The sequence below is a fragment of the Meriones unguiculatus genome, chromosome X (assembly GCF_030254825.1).
Source record: "Meriones unguiculatus strain TT.TT164.6M chromosome X, Bangor_MerUng_6.1, whole genome shotgun sequence".
Classification (NCBI taxonomy): domain Eukaryota; kingdom Metazoa; phylum Chordata; class Mammalia; order Rodentia; family Muridae; genus Meriones; species Meriones unguiculatus.
In genome coordinates, this window is record NC_083369.1 from 35,896,551 (window position 1) to 35,918,771 (window position 22,221).

The 22,221-nt window shown below is 39.7% G+C and overlaps 1 protein-coding gene across 7 annotated transcripts in view; it reads left to right on the forward strand.

Moving 5' to 3' along the window:
• The window catches only part of LOC110541859 (protein FAM156A/FAM156B-like), a 98,350-nt gene that overhangs the window by 36,947 nt on the left and 39,182 nt on the right, over window positions 1-22,221 (forward strand). The window lies entirely within an intron of this gene.

The window sequence follows — 22,221 nt, forward strand, 5'->3', positions numbered from 1 at the left end:
GGCTAATATTATAATGTCAAGAAGTACAAGAAGGAAATCAGTAAAAAGGTGTGTTAAAGGTATTTTACATTTAATTTGTTTAAGAATTAAAAAAATTAAAATATCTTGAAGATAAACTGGGTTTTATGATGTGGTTTGAATATATTTGACCCCCTTGAAGCAATTTGATTTTTATACCTATTACATTATTATTTAATACATGAGAGAGAAACAAGAAATATCAGAGTTTTTGTTTTTTGTAATTTCATATATATGCAATGTATTTGCAAAATTTTTATACTTTTCCACCTACAACTCTTCAAGTTCATGATCTCATCTTCTTTTGATTATTATTGATATATAGCCTGATAGTCCATTTAGTATTTCTCATATATATGTACGTTTAGAGCTAATAACCTGTCGAGGGCTTTTTTTCTGGAGAAGGCTTGATGTTCCTCTCTGAGCTCTTCATCTAGGGGTGAGGTCCGTTAGATACATGAAATGCTCACACCACATCACATATCAAATTCATTTCCTGTTTTATTCTATTTCTAAATGATTTTATGTTGTGGCATGTATGCACACACATATAACCATGGTAAATAAAAATGAAACAAGGAAAGCATCCTGCAAATGCTAAAATGTGATAGAATGCAAAGTGATCAATTAATTATAGTAACTAACTTTTAAAAATCAAAATGAATTCTCCTTTGTGAGGGAAGTAGAGACTGTCGAGGAAAAATTAAAAATATATCAAAACTCATTTCCATGTTTAACAGTGACATTTTAATTATAAGAATCTGTACGTTCATTTGCTCAGATTTTTGGCATCATGTGTGGTGATAACAATATTGATGATGCTTTCTGTTTTCAATGCTTGTAGAACTCCTGATTTATCTTCCCAGATGTTCCTGATAGCTGTGTCTGTACTCTTCTGTGTTAAGCAAGTGCATGTCTGGGACCACAGTGTTCCATCACCATGGTTTCACTAGATTTAATAAACTGTTGCTTAGCAAATCCACTCGTCATCCAGCTATTTTGTCTTTTCACTGTCTTCATGTTATGTCCCTGGTAAAATGTAGCTGAGCCTCTTGGCAATGGAAAATATCAGTCTCCACGTCAAACATAATCTTCCCATTTAGAACTGTTTTATTTTTCTTAAATCAGAATGGCAAATGTCAGAGAGCATTATAATTTAGTGCCAAATATAGAATCTATGGAACAAGCAGATGTATTCACAACTTGGGGTGTTTGAACTTTATTCAATTACTAATCTCCCTGTGTCTCGTATATCTCATTTGTAAAACATGATAATTACACTCATCTCAGAGGACCATTGTGAAGATTAATTTAGATAACATAACTGAAACTCACCTGATACTTCATTAAGGGCCTGTCAATTGTTACTGACATCAAGAGATTAAGATGGATATCAGCCCTCTGTCAGATATAGGGTTGGTGAAGCTCTTTTCCCAGTCTGTAGGCTGTCGTTTTGTTCTGATGACAGTGTCCTTTGCTTTACAGAAGCTTTTCAGCTTCGTGAGGTCCCATTTCTTGATTGTTGATCTTAGAGCCTTTTTAAAATATTAATTACAGGTTATTTATTTGTATCCCAGCTGTATCCCCCTCCCTCATTCCCTCCCACTCCCACCCTCCCTCCCTCATCTCCTCCCTACCCCTCTCTAAGTCCACTGATAGGAGAGGTCTTCCTCTGCTTCCATCTGACTCTAGATTATCAGGTCTCTTCAAGATTGGCTACAATGTCCTCCTCTGTGGCCTAGCAAGGCTGCTCCACCCTTGGTGGGGGGGGTTGTTAAAAAGCCAGCCATTGAGTTCATGTCAGAGACAGTCCCTGTTCCCTTTACTAGGGAACCCACTTGGATACTGAGCTGCCATGGGCTATATCCAAGCAGGGATTCTAGGTTATATCCATGCATGGTCCTTGGTTGGAGAAACAGTCTCAGAGAAGACCCCTGTGCCCAGATATATTAGGTCCTTGTGGAGCTTCTGTGCTCTCCAGGTCATACTTACTTGCCCTTCTTTCATATGATTCCCTGCACTCTGCCTAAAGTTTGGTTATAATTCTCAACATCTGCTTTGATACACTGCTAGGTAGAGTCTTTCAGAGGCCCTCTGTGGTAAGCTCCTGTCCTGTTACTTGTTTTCTCCTACTTCCAATGTCCATTCCATTTGTCTTTCTAAGTGAAGACTGATTGTCTTACCCTGGGTCCTCTTTCTTGATTATCTCTTTAGGTGTACAGATTTTAGTATGTTTATCCTATCTTATAGGTCTAGTATCTACTTATATGTGAGTATATATCATGTGTATCTTTCTGCTTCTGGGATACCTTACTCAGGATGATCTTTTCTAGATCCTACCATTTTCCTGCAAATTTCATGATTTCCTTGTTGTTAATTGCTGAGTAGTATTCCATGTGTAAAAGTACCACAATTTCTGTATCCATTCCTCTGTTGAGGGACATCTGGGTTGTTCTCTTTGCATTTCCTACATGTGGACATCCAGTTAGACCAGCACCATTTGTTTAAGATGCTATCTTTTTTCCATTGTATGGTTTCGGAATCTTTGTCAAAAATCAGGTGTCTTTAGGTATGTGGATTCATTTATGGGTTTTCTACACGATTCCATTGATCCACCATTCTGTTTCTATGCCAGTACCATGCACTTTTTATTACTGTTGCTCTATAGTATAGCTTGAGATCAGGGATGGAGATCAGATATTTTATTGTACAGGGTTGTTTTAGCTATTCTGGGTTTTTGTTATTCCATATGAAGTTGAGAATTGTTCCTTCCAGGACTGTAAAAATCTGTTATGGTATTTTGAGAGGAATTGCATTGAGTCTGTAGACTGCTTTCGTTAAGATGGCCATTTTCACTATGTTAATCTTACAGAGCTGTTAGGATGTAAGATCGTTCCATCTTCTGATATCGTCTTCAATTTCTTTCTTCAGAGACTTGAACATTTTTTCATACAAGTCTTTCACACATTTAGTTAGAGTTACACCAAGATACTTTATGTTTTTTTTTTCTTTTTGTGGACATTGTGAAGGATGTTGTTTTCTAGAATATCCAATTAAAAAATGGGGTACGAAGCAAAACAGATAATTCTCAATAGAGGAATATTGAATGGCAGAGAAATATTTAAAGAAATGCTCAACATCCTTAGTCACCATGGAAATGCAAATCAAAACAACTCTGAGTTTCCATTTTACACCGATCAGATCCAATGGCTAAGATCCAAAATTCAAGCAACAACACATGCTGGAGAGAATGTGGAGAAAAGGGAACCCTCCTCCATTGCTGGTGGGAGTGCAAACTTGTACAACCGCTTTGGAAATCAATAGCAATACCTCAATATCCAACTAGAGCACTCCTGGGTATATACCCAAAAGAAGCCCCACCATTCAACAAGGACATTTGCTCTACTATGTTTGTAGCAGCTTTATTCTTTTTTTATTTCTATTTTAGGTTTATTGCTTTTTTAAAAATTCTTTATTAATTACACCTTATTCACTTTGTATCCTCCTTGTGGTTCCCTCTCTCTTCCCGTCCGAATCCCTCCTTTCCTACACCCTCTGCATGCATGCCCCTCCCCAACTCCACTGACAGGGAGTCTTCTTTTCCTTCCTTCTGATCCTAGTCAATTAGGTCTCATCAGGAGTGGCTGCATTGTCTTCTTCTGTGGCCTGGTAATGCTGCTTTCCCCTCAGGGGGAGGTAATTAAGGAGCAGGCCAATCAGTTCATGTCAGAGACAGTCCCTGTTCCTATTACAATGGAACAGACAACCAGGAATAGCACTTCCTCAAGATCCAGCTATACCACTCTTAGGCATATACCCAAAAGAGGCTCAAGTACACAATGAGGACATTTGCTCAACCATGTTTGTAGCAGCCTTACTTGTAATACCTAGAAGCTGGAAACAGCCCAGATGCCCCTCAGTGGAGGAATGGATATAGAAATTGTGGTACATCTACACAATGGCATATTACTCAACAATAAAAAACAAGGAAAGCATGAAATTTGCAGGTAAATGATGGGATCTGGAAAGGATCATCCTGAGTGAGTTATCCCAGAAGCAGGAAGACTCACACAGTATATACTCACTCACATAGACATATAATACAGGATAAACCTACCAAAATCTATACACCTAAAGAAACTAATCAAGAGGGAGGACTCTTGCTAAAATGCTTAATTCCTATCCAGAAAGGCAAAGAACAGCTTTATTCTTAATAACCAGAATCTGGAATTAACCTAGATGTCCCTTAGCCAAAGAATGGATACAGAAATTGTAGCACATTTATACAATGGAATATTACTTAGCTATTAAAAACAAGGAAATCATGAAATTTGCAGGCAAATGGAAGGATATAGAAAAGATCCTGAATGAGGTAACCCCTATGAACTCACTTATAAGTGGGTATTAGCTGTATAATTTAGGATAGCCATACTAAAATCTACAGCCCTAAAGAAGCCAAACATGAAGGAGAACCCTAGGGAAGACACTTAAATCTCATTCAGCATGGCAAACAGAATAGAAACCAGAAACAGTGGAAGAGAGGGAACAGGATGGGAGCCTACTATAAAGGATCCTCTGAAAGGCTCCACCCAACAGAAGATCAAAGCAGATGCTGAGATTCACAGCCAAACTTTCGGTAGAGCGCAGGGAATCTTATGGAAGAAGGGGGATAGAAGGACATGGAGGGGACAGGAGCCCCACAAGGAGACCAACAAAGCTAAAAGTTCTGCACCCAGAGAATCCTGCAGAGACTGATGCACCAACCAAGGACCATGCACAGAGAGGACCTAGACCCCCTGCCCAGAGGTAGCCCATGGGCAACTCAGTCTCTACATGGGTTCCCTAGCTAGTAAGGGGAGCAGGGGCTACCTCTGTCATGAACTCGATTTCCTGTTCTTTGATCACTTGCCCCTGGTGATGCAGTCTCACCAGGCCACAGAGGAAGAGGATCCAGGCAGTCCTGATGAGACTTGATAAGCTATGGACAGGTGGCAGAGGAGGAGAACTCCCCCTCTCAGTATACTAGGGGAAGGGGATAGGGAGAAGAGGGAATGAGGGTGAGATTGGGAAAATTTGAGGGAGGGGGCTTCAGTCAGGATATATAATGAATAAACTGAAAAATTAAAATTAAAAAACTAGAATAAGATGGTGAAAACAAATTTTTCTAGTGTACAACTACTTCTATATCAAACTTAATTAATGATCTGGTGAGAATTTTAAATGCTGCATGAATGATCAGAGTTGAAATGTTTGCTTGTGACAGCTGGCAGAAAGCTATGATGCAATTATATATTTACAATCAGTGAAGAATTTACAATGTATCTTATTGGTCAGAAGTAAATTATGTGAGCCTAACTGACCTTGCTACATTCCTAGAAGAAATTGTATCATGGTATATGTATATTTATTTTGTTACATTTGTTCTAGTGGTTTATGTACACACATACACACATTTACATATATCAACTTCCAGTTGTTATCTGAATCCAGGTAATAAGATAACAAGAGACTCAATATGTCCATCTTACCCAACAACAACTAACTTGTTGGTACATGCATCCATGAGGGATAATGGGCATGCATATACGATGTAAGCCAGTAAGCTTTGCTAAATGCTGTCTTTAGCACTGGAATGTATAATGACCTTTTAGATAATCCATTAATGGTCAAGAGGGTCTGATTTAGCCTTATAAATTAGGAGGTGCCAGTAATTTATTTATAAGTGTTCTACTGTGGTGGGGGATGAAGTGGAGGCTGATAAGTAAATAGATAAGATCCAGGAAAATTTAGAATCTTCTTAGGAGAAGAATGGAGAAATAAAGACAAAGGGTTGTTGTCTTAAGTGGAGACTGAAAAGAAAATCATGAAAGGGGTGTGAGAAATAAAAGATTTTTCCAGAAAAACGCTGAGGAGTAAACTTCTGCTCTCTGTGATCTTTATGCCACCTTGATAAAGATGATTATTTATGGAAAGCCTGAAAATTCTCAAATCCTTGTTCAGATTTGGGGTCAGATGAGAAAATAAGAGTCTACTTGTCTAGCTATCACACACTTAATTTACATTTAATCTACAAAAATAACCCTTGTGCAAATGAGGAACTATGGTTCATGTGGAAAGATAAAATCATGGCTATTCCCACATTACACAGGAGGTATTTATTATCTTCGAGGGACTTCTACTGTCCCCCTCTCAATATCTGTTTCTCCCTTCTCATGGTCCCCTCTTTACTTTCATGTCTCACGTATCATGCACACACACACACACACACAAACACACACACTATGCACACATGCCCATAGATTCTTCATATGAGAGAACATAGGTGATATTTGTGTTTCTAATTTAGGTATATTTTATCTAACATACTGACCTCCAGTTCCACTTGCTTTTCTGCAAATGTAATATTTTCCTTATGGCCTAATGAAACTCATTGTAGATACAAACTATCTCACCCTACTCAAGATGGCTCTTATCAAGAAAACAAATGACAACAGATGCTAGCGAGGATGTGGAAAGTGGAAACTCTTATACTGTTGCTGTGCTTTTCTTTTTTTCTTTTCTTTTTTTTTTTTTGAGGCAGGATTGCTGGTTATGTAGCCCAGGTGGGCCTTGAATTCATAACAATCTTCCTGTCCTAGTCTCTCAAGGGTTATCATTACAGTACTTATTGTATCCTTCCCTTTCCTTCTCTCCATCTCTCCCTTCCAGTCTCCCTGTCTCTCCCTCTTCCTCTGTCTCTTTGTGTATTTCTCTCTTATGGAGTGATTCAAAGTGATTAACTAAACTCTCTGTCAGTAGTTGTGCAGGTTAACTAGCCACAGTGATGTTTACAGACAACTGCTGAGTGGTGAGTGACAATTTCAGTCTTAATCAACAAAAACTTCATGAAAAGCTCTGTACCAAATCATTGGTAAAACAGCTCCTACACTGTTGACTCTTGATTCCAAATGAAAGAATTCATAATTATGTTATAAGCCTCTAAATCTGGAAGTAAATCAGTTCTGCAATAATAGATAACTAATAAAAACTACAAAAGGGAAAACTATAGCAACTAATGAATGAAGTCATGAGGCTTGAATGAATGTGTAAAATCAAAACTCATGGTAACATTACTGAGAAGGAAGAGGAGCAATAACTATCCTGCAGAAAGGCATGTGCAGTCTTCAGCAACCCATAGCAAAATATGCATCTCTGTTCTTTATAACAAGAGGTAGTTTGAATTAAAACTGGGCAATTTTATTTCTGATGATTCATGAATCATCACCCATTTTGAATATGGCTCACAACTTTTCCCTCAAAATGTTGAACAAGAATATAAGTGCAATAAGGATGTATAGACTGAAAAAAAAAACCCGCTAGGAATATGATGAAAATAGTGGCAACAACTGGGTGTTTTAAAGTATCTTTGTAGTTCTAGTATCTTAGGGAAGCTGACTTACACCAGTAAGAATGGGTACCTTAGAGTGATATCATCTCAAACAAACAGTGGCAAATGAAGTGACTAGGTAAAGGAAAGGTTCCTTCAGTGGTCTGTCTTCAGTGTATTGTGTATGGAATTAACAAATATGTTAGCAGATTTTTGGGGTAATCATATAAATTAATTTTCAAATAAAAATTTCAAAATAATGACAAAGTAGAGACTGAAACTTAAGCACAATGACAGCTAAAAATCACAAACTATAAAAATTATACAGGGTCTAAATATGCCAACAACAGATTTGAAGTGACCTAAAGTACTTTTCAAAAAGTCAGCAAATCTAAATTGAAAAAAAAATCAGTGATTCCAATAATAATTTAAAAGTATTAGAAATGTGGCTTTAATTTCCTATTTGGTATCATGTTCCTTCTGTAGCTCTCTACCCGTGAGACAGAGCAATGAATGGGAGTACTTTAAGAAGGGTTTAGTAAAAGAATAAGTTTGAGATCAGCTTTGACAGGCTAAATTGTATGATTTCTCCAGTTACATAGAAAAAATTCTCATCTGCTAATGAAGTTTAGCCACAATATTTAAAAGACAGAGAGAATTATATTAACGAGGAAAACTGAGGAGAAGAGGGAGAAGGAGGTGGAGGAGGAGAAGGCTTCCACCTCGGACCAAGGAATTAAAAACAGGAGACAAAGGAGAGACCCAAAAGGGAAAATTTGCTGGACCTGTGTAACCCAAATCCCTCGAATTGGAGGTATTTAATACTTATGGGAAATTCAAAGGGAGCTTACCTTTCTCTCAACTGAAATTTAGTCCTCTACACCAGGTGGAACAAAAACCAAAATCCACAAAATTATACAGGAGATTTATATACAACTCTACCAGCAATTGAATTAGGATGAAAGGGCAATGCATGTTCTAATTAAAAGTTGAAGATGACGAAACAAGATTTTTCTCTTTTTAATGAATTTTTCCTAGACAATTTCATACCTGTGTAAAGTACATTCTGATTACTGTTCCATGACCTCTAATCTCTCTTTCTCTCACTACTATCAATCAACCTCCCTCTCCTTCCTACAATTTCTTTTCCATATTTACATCTCCCTCTCCTCTTTCTTTTTGAGGTTCATTGAGTGAGCCACTACATGAATCTGGATTTGGAATTATCTCTTGGAGCCTTCTGTCCTTACACAACTGAAAAAAAAAATAGATTGTCTTACTCCAAGAATCCATCAGTAGCTAATACTGCTGCAGGAAAGAGTGACTCCTTGCCCAATCCATGTTTGACTACTGATGGGTCTAGTGTGCCTTGTTCACGCAACCACAGCTGATGTGATGTAACAATTGTATTGGCTCTCCCATGACAATCACATATAAGTGGATATTAGCCATATAATATAGGATGAACATACTAAAATCTATACTCCCAAAGAAGATAAAAAACAAGGAGGACCCTAGGGAAGATGCTCAAGCATTATTCAAAAGAACAAATGCGATAGACTTTGGAAGGAGGAGAAGACAGGGAACAGGACAGGAGCCTGCCACAGAGGGTCTCTGAAGGACTCTACTGATCGAGATATCAAAGCAGAGGCTGAGACTCATAGCCAATATTTGGGCAGAGTGCAAGTAATCTTATAAAAGAAGGGAGACATAGGAAGACCTGGAGGGGACAGGAGCACCAAAAGGAGACGAACAAAGCCAAAATATAACAGGGTCCTGGGGTCCCTGCAAAGACTAATACCCCAACCAAGGACAATGCGTGGAGAGAACCTAAAACCCCAGCTCAGACATAACCTATAGACTCAGTCTCCAAGTGGGTTCTCTAATAAGGGGAGCAGGGGCTTTCTCTGGCATGAACTCAGTAACAAGCTCTCTGCTTACCTCCCTTTGGGGGATGCAGCCTTTCCAGGCCAAAGAAGAAAAAAATGCAACCAGTCCTGATGAGACCTGATAGGCTAAGATCAAATAGAAGGGAAGGAAGACTCCCACCTATCAGTGGAAAAGGGGAGGCACATAGGGGGAGAAGAGGGAGGAGATGAGGAAGGGGGACACAGCTGGGATACCAATTGAATAAATGGTACTAAATGATAACAATATATTTTTTTTAAAAAAACTGCCAGTGAAAATTTGATAAGGAAGGTACTTAAAAGAAATGTACTCAATCGTGGATTGTATTAGCTAATGAGCAATATAATACTCTTAAGCTTTCCAATCCATGACCACAAAAGTACTTGCCATTCATTTCATCTTTTTCCCTTTAATTTCTTTTTTTAAATTTTTGTTTAATTTTATTAATTACAGTTTATTCACATTGTATCCCGGTTGTAGCCCACTCCCTCATCCCCTCCCAATCTCACTGTCCCTTCCAACTGACCCTAGCCTATCAGGTCTGGTCAGGACTGGCTCCACTGTCTTCCTTTGTGGCCTGGTAAGGTTGCTCCCCGATGAAGGGGAGGTGATTAAAGAGCCAGCCACTGACTTTATGTCAGAGACATTCCCTGTTCCCCTTACTAGGAAAAACCCAGTTGGACACTGAGCTACCATGGACTACATCTGTGCAGGGATTCTAGGTTATCTCCATGCATGCATGGTGCTTGGTTGGAGTATGAGTCTCAGAAAAGACATTTGTACCCAGATTTTTCAGTTCTGTTGCTCTCTTTGTGGAGCTCCTATTCCTTCTAGGTCTTACATCTCCCCCCTTTTTGTAAGATTCCCTGCACTGTGCCCAAAGTCCCTCTATGAGTCTCCAAATCTGCTTTGACACCTTGCTGGGTAGAGTCTTTCAGGGGCCCTCTATGGTAGACTCCTGTCCTGTTCCATGTTTTCTCCCTCTTCTTATGCCCGTCCCATTTGCCTTTCTGAATGAGGATTGGGCATCGTATCAATGGTTCTTCTTTTTGCTTAGTTTCTTTAGTTGTGCAGATTTTAGTATGATTATGCTATATTATAGGTCTAATATCCACTTATAAGTGAGTATATAGCATATGTGTCTTTCTGCTTCTGGGAAACCTCACTCAAGATGATATTTTCTAGTTCCTACCATTTGCCTGCAAATTTCATGATTTCCTTGATTTTAATTTCTTAATAGTATTCCATTGTGTAAATGTACCACAATGTCTGTATCCATTCCTCAGTTGAGGGATATCTAGCTTGTTTCCAGCTTCTGGCTATTACAAATAAAGCTGCTATAAACATGGTTGAGCAAATGTCCTTGTTGTCTACTTGAGCATATCTTTGATATATGTCTAGGAGTGGTATATTTGAGGTAACACTATTCCCAATTTTCTGAGAAAGCACCAGATTGAGTTCCAAAGTGGTTGTACAAGTTTACATTCCCACCAGCAATGGAGGAGGGTTCCTCTTTCTCTTCATCCTCTCTAGCATGTGTTGTGACTTGAGTTTTTGATCTTAGCCATTCTGATAGGTATAAGGTGAAATCTCAGTGTCATTTTGATTTGCATTTCCCTGATGACTAAGGGTGCTGAGGATTTCTTTAAGTGTTTCTCTGCTGCTTGATATACCTCTATTGAGAATTATCTGTTTAGCTCTGAACTCGATTTTTATTCGGAATACTTGGATTATTGCTGTTTAACTTCTTGAGTTCTTCATACATTTTGGATATTAGCCCTCTGGCAGATAGAGGGTTGGTGAAGATCCTTTCCCATTCTGTAGGCTTTCATTTTTTTCTGATGACAGTGTCCTTTGCTTTGCAGAAGCTTTTCAGTTTCATGAAGTCCCATTTATTGATTGTTGCTCTTAGAGCCTGTGCTGTTGTTCTGTTCAGGAAGTTGTCTCCTGTGCCAATAAGTTCAAGGTTCTTCTCCACATTTTTTTTTCTAACAGGTTTAATGTTTCTGCTTTTATGTTGAGATCTTTGATCCACTTAGACTTTAGTTTTGCACAGGGTGATAAATATGGATCTGTTTGCATTTTTCTACATGCTGACATCCAATTAGACCAGCACCATTTGTTGAATATACTATCTATTTTTCCATCTTGTTGTTTTGTTTCTTTGCAAAAAATCAAGTATCCATAGGTATGTGGGTTTGTTTCTGGGTCTTCTATTAAATTTCACTCATCCACATTTCTGTTTCTATGCCAGTAGCATGCTTTTTTGTTTGTTTGTTTTACTGTTGCTCTATAGTACAGCTTGAGATAAGGGATGAAGATACCTCCAGAATATCTGTTATTGTCCACGATTTTTTTCTTTTAGCCATTCTGGATGTTTTGTTTTTCCATATGAAATTGATAATTGTTCTTTCAAGTTCTGTAAAGAATTTTGTTGGTGGAGAGCCAAGATGGTGGCAACCAGCACGCAGCATATCTGAGTGACACAGGATCTGAAACTCTATAATTGATGAGTGGAGGGGCAGCTGAAGCCAGAACATTGACATTGAGGATTCCTGGGTGACAGGGACCTGTGAGTTGAGACCTTGTGGATCCAGGTCACCACAAGGAGCTAACAGAATTCAACCCCCCTGCATTTCCCCTTGATGGGCCTCCCTCCTCCCTCATCAGTGGAAGCAGTCCACAGTACCTACTGTTCCAAGCACAGCTCAGTATCTGAGACAGCAGAGGTGGGGCTCTGAGTTCCACAGGAGCAGGCATCTGTCTGGGCCTCCAAAGTCCAAGGGAAGCTATAAAGGCTTCCCAGGGCCTCTCAGTTGTCCTCTGCACCAGCATTCCAGTTCAGCAGGCCTCTGTACAGACTGCCTAGGGCCTCCCAGTGAGCAATTGTTCTAGCATCCCAGGTCTTAATGATGGGGGTCAGCTGCACATACCTCCAAGACCTCCCAGTGGGCAGCTGTCCAACCTCCCAGTTCTGCAGCAGTGACAGCAGGGTGGCAGCTAGCCCTAACAGGAGCCTCCATGCTCCATGACTGAGATAACACAAGTGGCTACCACAAGTAAGGGTCTCCCTGCCCAGCAGACAAACAGGGAATACCACTGAGGTGACAGATCTACGTCACTCTCATTTGCCCCTGCAGGCCCAAATCTGAGAATAGAGAACAGGGGAAGCCTTGTGCTTTCCAATTAGTCCTGCTAACAAGTGAGAGTTCCTTCAAGTGAGTGAGGGCAAAGCCCCAGATTCAGGGTCCCTCTACATTAGCAGCCAGACTTTGCATCCCTCCCACCCACACACTCATTGTGGGCAGCATATGGATCCTTGGGACAGCGTTCTCATTTGTTCTGTGGGGCTAACAGTGGAATCCAGGCAAAGAATTACTGGAGCCCAGACAGATCTGAATACCAGGAGGACAGTACAGCAGACCTGTAGGCCACTGAGCTATTCAGGGCACCTGTGCATGTGCATTACACCCGTGAACACTGCCAGCACCCACACCCCCTCCTGCACTTAAACTCCACAATCTAAGCATCTACATTCTCTAGCACCCTGTCCTTCAAGGCAAACTTCCATGTATATGCCCATGTTTGCTTGCCGGCACTTGTGCACCTGTGCCTGTAAACTTCCTCACTTAGCTACAGCTCAAACACCAACATCCACTCTCAAACTAGTGGACCTCTCTCATATTCCTGAAGAATACTTCAGACATCAGAGAAAGACAGACCCAGTCCGAAGTACAGACTCCAGGAACAAACAGAAAATGTTACAGATAAGCAGATGGCTAAAGGTCAGAGTAAGAACACATCCAACAAAAATTAGGACATCATGGCTTCACCAGCAACCCCCAAAATCAGTGGATATTTTAATTGATCAGGAACACAGGAAAATTATTTTAAAGCAATGCTTCTCCAGTTATTAGAGGCACACAAAGAGGAAATGAACAAAGCTTTCAAAGAAATATAGGCAAATACAGCCAAACAAGTAGAGGCCCAGTTAGAGATACATTTGGTGGCATTTAGAGAGGAAACAGAAAAATAGAGGCCATCATGGAAAGACATGAATCCACATTTGAACAGATGAAGGAAATGGTGAAAAACATGAAAACAGAATTAGAATCAATAAAGAAAACACAGACAGAGAAAACCCTGGAGCTGGAGAACTTAGAGAAAAGATCAGGAACCACAAAGGTAAGCATCACCAATAGAAGGAAGAGAGAATCTCAGGCCCTGAAGATACACTTGCAGAAATTGATACATCTCTCAAAGAAAAAGTAAAATCAGAAAAGTTCCAAACACAAAACATCCAAGAAATAAAGGATACCGTGAAAAGACGAAATCTAAGAATAATAGGAATAGATGAACAAGAAGATTCCAGGCTCCCAGGTAGCAGAAAATATTTTCAAGAAGATCATAGAAGAAAAATTTCCCAACATAAAGAAAGAGATGTCCATTAATATACAAGAGGTCTACAGAACACCAAATAGACTAGACCAGAAAAGATACTCCTCACGTCATATAATAGTCAACAGTCTAAATCTATAGAACAAAGAAAAAAATATTAAAAGCAACAAGGGTAAAAGGGTAAAAGGTAAAAGGTAGACCTATTAGACTCACACCAGACTTCTCAACAGAAACTATGAAAGCCAGAAGGACCTAAGCAGATATCATGCAGACTTTAAGAGACCACTGATGCCAACCCTGACTACTATACGTAACAAAGGTTTCAATCAACATAGATGGAGAAAACAAAATATTTCATGACAAAACTAAACTTAAACAATATCTACACAGCAACAGCCCTACAGACATTACTAGAAGGAAAACTCCAACCCAATAAAAACGACTACAGCCAAGAAAACACAGGATACAGATAACATCAGAACAAAAAATTAAAAGAAAACAAACATTGAAACACAATAACACCACCACTACCACCACAATACAAGGAAATAACATTCATTGGTCACTATTATCTACCAATATCAGCGGACTCAACTCTCCAATAAAAAGACACAGACTAAGAGACTGGTTGTAGAAACAGGATCCAACATTCTCTTGCATCCAAGAAACACACCTCTGCAACAAAGATAAACACTACCTGACAGTAAAGGGCTAGAAAAATGTTTTTCAAGCAAATGGACACAGAAAACAAGGGGGTAGCTATCATAATACCTAATAAAAAATAGACTTTCAACCAAAATTAATCAAAAAAGATGAAGAGAGGCACTTCATTTCCATCAAAGGAAAAATCCACCAGGAGGACATCACAATTCTGAACATCTATGCCCCAAATGCAAGAGCACCTGCAATTTTAAATGAAACATTATTAAAATTAAATTACACATCAATCCTACCTAGTGGAAGACTTCAACACTCCGATCCCACCAAGGGACAGATCACCTAGACAGACGCTAAATAGGGAAATAATGGCATTTGAAGAGGTCCTAAATCAAATGGACCTAATAGATATCTACAGGACTTTTCACCCAAACTCAAAAGTGTATAACTTCTTTTCAGCACCTCATAGAACCTCCTCCAAAATAGACCATATAGTAAGGCACAAAACAACCCCCAACAGATCCAAGAAGATTGAAATAATCCCTTGTATCCTATCTGACAACCATGGACTAAAGCTGGACCTCAACAACAACAGAAAGCAAAAAGCCTACGCACACAGAAATTGAACAACTCACTACTCAACAACAGCTTGGTCAGGGAAGAAATAAAGAAAGAAATTTAAAACTTTCTAGAATTCAATGAAAATGAAGGCACAACTTACCCAAACTTATGGGACAAAATAAAAGCAGTACTAAGAGGAAAATTCATAGTACTAAGTGCTTTCAAGAGGAAATTTGAATCATCTCATAACAGCAACTTAATGGCTCACCTGAAAACCCTAGAAAAAAAAGAAGCAGACACACCAAAGAGGAGCAGATGGTTGGAAATAATCAAACTCAGGGCTGAAATCAATCAATTAGAAACAAATAAAACAATTCATAGAATCAATGAAACCAAGAGTTGGTTCTTTGAGAGAATCAACAAGATAGACAAACCCTTAGCCAAACTAACTAAAAGGCAGAGAGAAACTATCCAAATCAGCAAAATCAGAAATGAAAAAGGGGACATAGCAACAGACACTGAGGAAATCCAAACAAGCATTAGGTCTTACTACAAAAGCCTATATGACACAAAATTTGAAATCTAAATGAAATGGACAATTTTCGTGATAGATTCTATTTACCCAAATTAAATCCAGATCAGGTAAATAGATAAAATAGTCCTATATCCCCCAAGGAAATAGAAGCATTCATCAAAAGTCTGCCTGCCCAAAATAGCCTAGGGTCAGATGATTTCAGTGCAGAATTCTACCAGACCTTCAAAAGAAGAGCTAACTCCAATTCTCTTCAAACCATTCCACAAAATAGAAACAGAAGGAAGATAACCAAACTCATTCTATGAAGTTACAGTACCTAAACCACACAAAGACTAAACAAAAAACTTCAGACCTATCTCTCTTATGAACATTGATGCAAAGATACTCAATACAATACTTGCAAACCGAATCCAAGAGCACATCAAAGATATCATCCACTATAACCAAGTAGGCTTCATCCCAGGCATGCAGGGGTTGTTTAATATATGGAAATCCATCAATGTAATCCACCGTATAAACAATCTGAAGGAGCAAAACCACATAATAATCTTCTTAGATGCTGAAAAAGCATTTGACAAAATCCAACATCCATTCATGTTTAAAGTCTTGGAGAGATCAGGGATACAAGACACATACCTAAACATAGTAAAGGCAATATACAGCAAGCTTATAGCCAACATCAAACTAAATGGAGAGAAACTTTTATCAATCCCACGAAATCAGGAACAAGGCAAGCCTGCCCATTCTCTCCATATGGTGATACTATGTTTCAATGCTTGTTTTCTTTTAATATTTTGTTCTGAAGTTATCTATGCCCTGTGTTTTCTTGGTTGTATTTGTTTTTGTTGGATTGGAGTTTTCCTTCTAGTATCTTCTGTAGGGTTGGGTTTTACAGATATTGTTTAAGTTTAATTTTGTCATGAAATATTTTGTTTTCTCCATCTATGCTGATTGAAAGATTTGCTGGGTTTAGTAGTCTGGATTGGCATCTGTGGTCCCTAGAGTATGCATATATCTACCCAGGTCCTTTTGTCTTTCATAGTTTCTATTTAGATGACTGGTGTGATTCTGATAGGTCTACCTTTATATGTTACTTGGTCTTTTACCCTTGCTGCTTTTAATACTTTTTCTTTATTCTGTAGATTTAGATTGTTGACTATTATGTAACATAATATATCTTTTCTAGTATCTTTTCTGGTCTCCAGAAAAGAGGAGTATCTTTTCTGGTCTAGTCTATTTGGTGTTCTGTAGACCTCTTGTATATTAATGGACATCTCTTTCTTTATGTTGGGAAATTTTTCTTCTATGATCTTCTTGAAAATATTTTCTGCTACCTGGGAGCCTGGAATCTTCTTGTTCATCTATTCCTATTATTCTTAGATTTCGTCTTTTCACGGTATCCTTTATTTCTTGGATGTTTTGTGTTTGGAACTTTTCTGATTTTACTTTTTCTTTGAGAGATGTATCAATTTCTGCAAGTGTATCTTCAGGGCCTGAGATTCTCTCTTCCTTCTATTGGTGATGCTTACCTTTGTGGTTCCTGATCTTTTCTCTAAGTTCTCCAGCTCCAGGGTTTTCTCTGTCTGTGTTTTCTTTATTGATTCTAATTCTGTTTTCATGTTTTTCACCATTTCCTTCATCTGTTCAAATGTGGATTCATGTCTTTCCATGATGGCCTCTATTTTTCTGTTTGTTTCCTCTCTATATGCCACTACTTGTGCCCCTACTTGCGCCTCCATTTCTTTGGCTGTATTTGCCTGTATTTCTTAGAGAGCTTTCTTCGTTTCCTCTTTATGTGCCTCTACTTAGTGGATAAGCACAGTTTTAAAATCATTTTCCCGTGTTTCCTATGAAAATCAGTGAATTAAAATACCCACTGATTTTGGGGGTTGCTGGTGAAGCCATGATGTCCTGATTTTTGTTGGATATGTTTTTATACCAGCCTCTAGCTAGCCATCTGCTTATCTGTAACCTTTTCTCTTTGTTCCTGGAGTCTGTGCTTCATACTGTGTCCTTCTGTCTCTGTTTTCTGGAGGTTTTTTTTTTTTTTTTTTTTTTTTTTTTCCTGGAAGAAGAAAGAGGTCCACTGGTTCAAGAGTGGATGGTTGTGTTTCAGCTGTAGCTAAGGGAGGGAAGTCACAGGCACAAGTGTGCAAGCATGTGTATGTGTGTGTATGTGTGTAAGTGTGCTTTGAGGGGCAGGATGCTAGAGCATGTAAATGCCTGGAATGGTGGAGCTTAAGTGCAGGAGGGGGTGCGGGTGCTGGTGCTGTTGAGGGACACAATGCATATGCGCAGTTGTCCTGAACACCTCAGATTTGTCTGGTCTACAGGATTTGTTTGTGTAGACTCTACTCATAGACCCACACAACAGGGGCTTAAATGTTGAGAATGCTGTCCCAAGAATCCCTATGCTGCCCACATTGGGTGTCTGGGTGGGAGGGATCTGAAGTCTGTCTGCTAGTGTAGAGGGACCCTGGATTTGTTGCTTTGCAAGCACTCACTTGAAGGTGCAATCAACTGCTTGCAGGCAAATTGGAAAGCTCAGGAGTACTCCCTGTTTTCTACTCTCAGATTTAGGCATGCAGGGCCAAATGAGAGTATAGGAGCTCCATTAACTCAGTGGTGTCCACTGTTTGTCTGCTGGGCAGGGAGGCTTGTACTTGGGATAGCTGCCTCTGTTGTCTCAGTCATAGAGCATGTAGGATCCTGCTTGGGCTAGCAACTGCCTTGCCACAGCCACAACCCTGGGAGTCCCTCCTATGTCATTTCATTCACCAAACATGGAGGCTCATGCTTGGGGCCACCACTTCCACCTCAGCCAACCAGGGAGGCCCATGCTTTGGTTATGGGGAAATGCAAGGGGGTTGAATATTTGCCATTCTTATCCTGGTGATGTCCATGGGTACCCTAGATCCAAACTGTCCCTGCTCATGGGTTGTCCCTTTGGCCCAGGAAGCCTCAATGTGGATATTCTGGCTTCAGCTGCCCATCGCTCACCAATTTCAGAGTTTTGGATCCTGTGCCCGGCAGATATGGTTTATGCTGATTGCTGCCATCTTGGATCACCTCAAATGTCTTTATTAAGGAAGAAAGATTTTTAAAAAACTGTTAGCTTGCATGCATTTTTTTTTGTAAGAATCCAAATACATGTGATAAATATGAACACCTGGGAAAATTAGAGAGGTCTATTTATTAATAACATTGTGTCTTTTGATGGTGTATTAGCACAATCATCTACATGAATCATGCAATAGCACTGGGGAAGAGCATAGTAGAAGCCTTGGGAGACTAGTCTACACCAGGACCAGGGATGTATATGGGAATCTGGCAGCAGAACTGGTGCCATTATCATCATTTTCCTTTTCATTCATACATACAATACATGTTTCATTTCATTTGTGTGATCTTATGAAGGAACCAAATCACTGAACTGGAAGAGAAAGTATTTTTCCAGACTACGCTTGAGCAGACTGTATCTGAAGTGCAGTATCACCCTCCTGTGGCCACAATAGGAACTGACCACCCCTAGAAACTTATCACAGGTCTATCCAAAAGATGGAAAGGGGCAAGGTCGAAAATGGGTCTTCTGACACAATTCTTCACACACACACACACACACACACACAGGCACACACACATGCACGCAAGCATTATTGGCTGTTGAGGGTACTGCTTTACAATAGAGTGGGTAAAAGATTATTTCTGCATTAACTGAGCAGAAATAAAATTAGCTGATGCCTATGAGAACAAACTAATGCTTTAGATATAATAACAGAAATTACTTGAGTCTAATACAGATGATAGGCAGGATTTGCTCTGTGTAGGACAGAAAGGGACTCTCGGTGCTTCAGTATCACTCAGAGGGCATATTCCAACCATTTAAAACATTCTGCTCTCAGAATATCACATACATTTCAGTTAGAATCAACAACTTAAAATCACGTCTATACCAGTGCAGTGGTACACGCCTGTATTTCCAGCACCTGGAGAGGCAGAGGCAGGCTGATCTCTGGGAGTTTTTGACTAGCCTGGTCTACAAAGTGAGTCCAGGACAGCCAAGGCTACACAGAGAAACCCTGTCTCGAGAAACAAAAACAAACAAACGACAAAAAAACAGAGACAGAGACACAGACAGACAGAGATAGAGAATCGTGGCTACTTAAAGTATGCAGCAGGAACATGTGACATATGTATGCAGTATGGTGGTAAAAGTGTACCCATCAACTCATTCCCCTATCTTTCCATGCTGAAAACTGTTCAAATACACTCTCTTAGGAAATTTGAACTATGACACAGAATAATAGTAACTGTAGCGAGCATTATATAATACTACAGTACAGCTCCAGAAAATTTTCATCTGGTATGTGAAGTTTTGGCCAACTTTTCCTCATCTATAAGCTTCTGGAAAGTACCGTTCTATGACCGGCTTCCATGAATTGATTTGGATTGCTGTAGTTTTGGGTATAAGCAATATCAATACAGTATTTGTTTGACTCTGTCTGGCTTATTTCATTTAGGATATGTCCTTCAGCTGCATTCAAAGATTCACATACTGAAGCACTTTTCTTTTTTCATAGCTGAATTTTCATCTTATACATAGGAATGTATACTCATATATGCATTGACTCTATATTTTATTATATCTATCAATCAAAGAATACGAGAATGTGGACAACTGGAAGATCTTGATTTAATTTCTCTTCATTTAGTTTTGTACCCAAAATAGGATTACTGGTTGTAGTAGTTACTATTCTCATTGCTGTGGAAAAAGCAACTTAAGGGCTAGAAAGTAGAATTGGCTGCCCAGCATGATGACCTGAATTCTCTTCCTAGAACCCATGTGGTGAAAAGAGAGAAGCAACACCCATGATTTGTCTTCTGACCATAACCCAATGTGACCCTGGCTCCTGCTTTGCACAAAACAAACAAATAAATATAAAGTGAAATGTGGGGTGAAATGCATCATCAAGTAAAAGTGCTTGCCACAGAGAGCAATGATCTGAGTTCAATCCCTGTATCCCACAGGGGAAGGAAATAACTAAATCCTGCAAGTTGTCCTCTGACCTCCATATAGGCACTGCAACATAGTGCCCCTTCTACTGCCATCCACCCCCCAAAGTAAGGGCAAAAATATTTTAAGGAAGGAAGACTTTATTTGGTTTCATAGTCTGGCAAGTCGTCACACTGTATCCATAGTCAGGCACTAGGGGGACATGAATATTGTGTTCAGGTCACTTTCTCCTTTTTATTCAATCCATAACCCCAGCCCATGCAATACTGTTGCCTCCATTCAGGAAGCAGGGCAGGAGGGGAGTTTCTCCAACTCAGTTAGGCTAATTGGTATAGTCCTTCACATGTTCAGAAGTTTTTTCTCCTGGATGAGTCTAAATCCTGTCAAGTTGACAATAGTAACCATCTCTACCCCTTCCCTACTTGATGCCCAAACACATCCCTTAAGAAGCAATGCTCCACCCCTTGTCACCATGGACTCATGGTGATCTCCTAATGCAAAATACATGCAGTCAAACTTGAAAAGTCATTGAAGCCTAGCAATTCTACCACTAAAATTCCAAGGTCTGCGCTGGACGGATGGCTCAGCAGTTAAGAGTGTTTACTGATCTCGTAGAAGATATAGGTTCAAAGTCCTTGGCGCACATGGAAACTCATAACCACCTGTTAACTCTAGTTCCAAGGAGTTTGATGCCCTCTCCTGACTTCCACAGGCTCCTTGCATGCATATGGTGCACATACATACACTTAGGTACACACACACACACACACACACACACATACACAGGGAGAGAGAAAGAAAGACAGAGACAGAGTAAAATGAACATTGAAAGTTCAAGTTTTGTCTGTTATTAACAGCAATCTCTTAAATGTGAGTTCCTGTAAAATTAAAAAACAAGTTGCCTACTTGTAATACATAACAATACAAAATAAACATTGCATTTAAAAAGGAAGAGTGGGGAGTGAATGAGAAATGCCCACCTGCCAGGCTCATGTATTTCAATACATGGTCTGCATGGGGGTGGTATGGAATCTTTAGGATGTGCAGCCTTGCTGGAGGAATTACCTAAATGGAGGGCAGGCTTTAAGGTTTTATAACCTTGTCCCTACTTCCTTCTCTCTCTCTCTCTCTCTCTCTCTCTCTCTCTCTCTCTCTCTGTCTCTCTCTCTCTCTCCCTCTCTCTTTTGTATGAGGATGAAATTAGTACCACATCTTTGTCAGCATGTAGCTGCATCTCCACAAAAAAAAAAAAAAGGCCTAAACTGTGGTTAGATGTGGGTTTTTTATAGGCTAGGAGCCACAGGGAAGAAGGACACATCAGAGGAGGTGACTGCAAAAAGGATACCCTATGACTTGAGGGGAATCATGGCCCCACCAGATGTCCACTGACCAAGGTGCAACTATAGGCCTAGTACCTGTTCTCTGTTAGCTTCAGTCGCATCATCTGCACTGCTGAAGTAATTCCACTCCCTGCCTTCAGGGGATCTTCATGGGTGTAGGGGTGCTGAATCCTTGAGAAAGAAGGTTTGTTTCAAGAGGAGAAATTGGTCAAAATGGAGAACAGGTGATGTGGGGTACCTGAGACACAGGCATAGTCACCTTCTAGCCAAGTGGAGCTGTAAGGCTGTGATGGAAGACATGGGCCCAGTAGCAGGTGAAGTTATCCCTGGGAAGATCAGCCTACAGTGTTCTTTCTGCAGCTTTCTGTTGTGCCTTTTTTTCTTCAGGTCTGTGATCTCTGACTCATGTACTATAGGGCCCAAA